We start from the raw sequence: 5225 nt of genomic DNA on the forward strand, positions 1-5225 counted from the left end.
CGCATTGAATCCGAATAAAAATAACACAAATATAACAATGTAAGCGCTTCTTAAATAACAGATTAATATCACTAAAACGGGAGCATGTCGTCAATTTTTTAATACAATATTAACACAAAATTAGCATGCATTATAGTGTTAACATATATAAACAAGAAAGTCGATATGAACAAAGATTGTTTACCAGTATAATGTTGGGAGAATAGCGTTCGAAGTTGATTTGCGTACAAACACATCATTAACCGTGTGCCTCGATAAAATATTTTAACCGAAATGGTACGACTTTTACAAAATGTATAAACCAAAGCAAGAGCTTTGGAACTTAGAGAATCACAGAAAAAATATTAACAAATATATATTCCCCTCCCAGATGCGTAATATAAACTAATTATGAAGAGTACCGATAATAAATTTGATACTTTTAAGTACCGCAGAAAGGTTTACAGTTTATCCGGTTATTAAAGAGAATATCAAAGATTTAACACATATGGTGTTGTCCAATCTGTTTTAAGGGTGATCGTTTGAATAAGAATATTGCTTGATACATTTGATTACAAATAATATATGTAGGTTATCAGATTTACAGTTAATTGAAGATATAAAACAATCACATTACAGGGAAAGGGTAACCACGAGGTGGGGGCGATTGTCAACCTAGGTTCATGCATTGAAACAACATAGTAAACGACCAATATATGATATTATATAATTATATAATCATCTGGGTCTTGCGAACCGAGAAAAAAAAATTCAGTCATGTTGCTACTTTTTCATATAAACAATATGCAAACAATGATATTTCTCAGTTATACACTTGAGGCATGCTTTGAAGCAATTTGGTACAGGTAAACTACACGATCCAGAGAAGCAAATACATACGCTCTCTACATTGTAAATTGGGCAAAAGAGAGGTATTATTCATTTTCAACACTAACACACAAAAACGTACCGCCAGGGCGGGGACAATATTACGGACATTATTTGAACAAGCCTAAAAGTTGATCATTTTACGGTGTTGAAAACCAAATACCTAACATCAGTGCCTTGGAATGTCAACAAATACAATTTTTTAACCAACCAAACAACAATTTGGGCGAATTAACCAGCGTTGAACCCAGATACATAATTTGGGAATACTCTGTTAAGGAAAAACTACATTATGATTTATTCCAACATATAAATCTCTCAATATTTTGTGGAACATACTACTTTGTTGTAGAGTCCACTATATATAAATAATGGAAACATGGTACCCTTATAGCGGAGCAAATTTTATCACTAGGACATTTTTTGAACCAACATATTACAGGGCCACATTTCGATTTTACACATTAAAAACCTAACATCTAACAATGCAGTTTAAATTATGATTTATTTATTTGTTAGGCTAATGAAGTATTTCAAAACCATACAACTGCTATGTCGATTTCGTCTTTTTTGTAACTGTGTCGTAATTTGGGAATCACATCTAGGCTCTCAGAATTGAAGCGTTTTGTTTATTGCCACAAACAATGGAAAAAAGATACATCAAATCGATGCCAATTTTGAACCAATGGCATTTCTTGACCACACTGGTTCAGGTCCACTATTTGATGTAGCATACAAAATTAGAAAGCTTTCGGTTTATAAAACGATGATGTTTAAAAGTTATTTTTTATGAAAGTGCGTATTAATCACGTGTCAAAATAATACAATCAGTTCTGATTGAGGGAACATGTATTAAAACAAAGTTATAAAGGGCCACAATTCGATAAACCACACCAAATATTAAACATCTGTTGTATGGTATCATAGAATAATATTTATGAAAATCTCTTATATCTATTTTAGCTCCGACGACATACACAAACATCGTAACGAAATAACAGGAACAGCTTAAAATAAGTTCATTTAAGGTTCTTTCATGTAATGTTTAATAACATTTTATCAACAGTTTAGGAGATGTCATTTAAAAGTTCACCAGAACGCATATTGCACGACTCACGACGCAAGACGATTGAAAAGCGATTCGAAAAGCTCATGTGCGATGTGCATGCAAGACCTCAATAATTGCAATTATTGCCATCTTATGGATTTAAATATGTAACCATGTATTTAAACATGTTGTTTTAATCTTACATATAGTCTATGTACGTTACCCAAGACCACATATTGTTAAATCACCTGAGCAAAATTATAATATTGTGCAGTTTCAACCAATAGCGGATTCGTAAAATGAAATTGCGCCGTTAATGGGTAAATTTTAAGCACGCCAGAATACAATTTGCTTCGCGGTAACGGAGCGTTAGGTTACATTGGTTAAATATTGCATTAAACAAAATCGGCAATTCGTTTTTTCATTTTAATCGGGATAACATTATAAGGCGCTTTAAACCACCAAGCCATTTTACTATCAAGAACATTTGTTTTAGCTGCTCATATATAAGCAATACCTTCATACAAAATTGTTAAAGGTATTCCCAATCCAAGTCTTTGTTTAACCAGTTCCTACCATCGCCGGACCAGTTGTGATTCTAGAGGCATATTTTGAACAAAATGTTATAGAGAAACACAAATCGATGCTTCACGAGAACCATGGGACTTGCGGTTTTATGCAAGAATGCGTTTAAAGGTTAACCAATGTGGGGGGGGGGGGGAGGGCATAATTCTAACAATCTTGGTTGATGACCACTCGTCGATGTTACGAACATATACCAAACCTATTGGTTGTGAGGATTCAGTGGCGGGACGAATTTTTATCCCCAGCGGCATGATTCCATCATACTAGTTTCACAACGGCATGTTACATAATCTTTGAGCCTTGCTGTTGCAGAGAACGACAGTTTAACTATGTGCATATAAATGAAACAAATACCTCTAAGTCGGGGCTAGATATTAGCCCAATTGACATTATTTCAAGACATGCAGTGGACAAGGCTAGATACAAAATAGGAAATCTCTACGCATTAACGTTTCAGAGTAGACGATTTTAAAAATGTGTACTGTAGACACATAAGACCAAAAAGAAATATCCTGGCCGGGTCCACTTTTGACACCATAGGTCATGCATTTAACAATATTGGTAGGTGACTATTATGGGGTTTTAAATGCCAAATGTTTAACCTTTGGAGAATATGTCTTATGTGCTATTTAACTTTAACGATCAGACCAGAAGCCGAGGACAAATGTCCGTACAGTGAAGGTGAAGGAGGCAGTGCAAAGTATGAAAGCAGGAAAAATTGCCGGATTGGACAACGTTCCTTAGGAAATAATTTCTCAATGATGAAAGGCAATTACTGCAATAATGACGGCACTATGCAATAAGAACTGGGAGGAGAAGCGGTCGCCCCGTCTCTGCTCACCCTCTACCGAAACAAGGAAGCTTTGCGAGAATTACCGCGCCATCAGTCTTACCTTTTCCTTGAAATGATAATGCAAGACCCACCCTCAGACCACCCCACCTTGATATCTATCGGTAGAAGACTCATCTCTGCCTTGAGATTCGCTGATGACATAGACTTCAAGGGTGACTTCATAAGTGAACTCCAAGACCTCACTAAAATACTCAATGCACGGCCGTTAATCATGGGCGCCACCTCTATTTTGCGATGCATTAATAAATGAACCAATGCTACTTCCAAGAAGGCGCTAAGGACTAAGATCAGAACTGTTTGACATTTAACGGACAGTTCTTCAGTGGGAATAAGTTTTATATCGTTTTACAACTTATTTCGTATTGTTTAAAAAAATTAATTCATCCACATATGTACATACACATACAATCACAAACCAATTGGGAACATGAGGACATTTATGAGTTGTGGCATGGTGGAGTTTTATAAAGCAAATCGACATCTGTTGCCTGTGTGACGAGTACATTTCCACCCGATTAATTCGCGTTAGACATCAACGATTGCGATTCACATATACAAATTGCAAAATTTTATGGGGGCTAACTTTCGTTAAGTTGCAATTTGTAACAAATCTTTTGAAAACGGCTATAAAACTTTTTCTGAAAATTTAAATGTTTATGAACTAGAACGTTATCTACACGTTTACATATGTTAAATATCTGTGAACAATTTATATTTTTGTGTTGCGGTGTTAATTATTTTTTCTGGGTAACAGCTCACCACAATCTTGTTAGATAGAACAAATAACCCAGTTACGCTTTAACTCAATAAATAAAGACAATATTATTGCGTTTAAATCTCATATTACATATCTATACTGTAAAAAGTAATACATTTGATTTGAGGGCGGGTCGTTTTCGTATCTGACGGGTAATTATGAATGCATCGGTGTTACGGTCGATTGTTCATACCTGGAGAGTATAGGATCATAAGACTTCACTTGAACAAATAGGCGAACACTTTCAGTCTAAATCTACGGTAATGTTTTAAAATACAGCCACACATAACACAATAATTGATAATAAATATAATTTAATGTAAACCTCCATTTAAATAATATGATACATTATTACTATTTACTATTTGCATTCCTTGTATGTGTTTTTGAATTTACATTTATCGTGCAAGGACTTGTTTATAATATAAAGGGCTTGACCCGAATGACTCAAACACTGAAATAACATATTCTTTTCACCTGAGCACATTATGTTGAAGGTGAACAATTATATCATATCGAATTAACAAACCGATCCCAGGCATAAAGTCAGTATTTGGAAACCGATATACTTTGATTTTGCGTTCAGTCGGAACAGAAAAAGGAATTATGTTATTATTACGTTTAAACCTATTTATTTAAGTTCGATGTTATAGAAAGCCTAAGGCTTATTTGAAACGCTTTCAAATCCGTTTCTTCGGACTAGAACAAGTATTTGGTATCTATGGGAAAGGTCTTAAAAGCGCTCCCACAATGGGGATCGAACCCGTGACCTCCCGGTCGTACCATATCCATTATGCCACGACGAACCTTATGCAAGCACGACTCTGGTCATAGATGTTGTCTTTTTAAGAACGTATCCCAACATACGAGCGGGATTAATTGTTGTTAATTAACGTAATGTATGTACTGCTTTATTATTGTTTATACGGAATATACATTATTTAAATGTACCGTTTCAAACAAAAACATTTGGTCTTTAACAGTATAAGGTTAGTTGTTTGCTCTTTTGTCCGTGTAACCAAATACATAACGTAAATTAAGTGATACGTCAACGATGCATGGAATGAAATATTGTAAATATAACGGTATTATTTTGACGTCATGACATTTTTATT

This window comes from Dreissena polymorpha, chromosome 5 (assembly GCF_020536995.1).
Source record: "Dreissena polymorpha isolate Duluth1 chromosome 5, UMN_Dpol_1.0, whole genome shotgun sequence".
NCBI classification, from domain to species: domain Eukaryota; kingdom Metazoa; phylum Mollusca; class Bivalvia; order Myida; family Dreissenidae; genus Dreissena; species Dreissena polymorpha.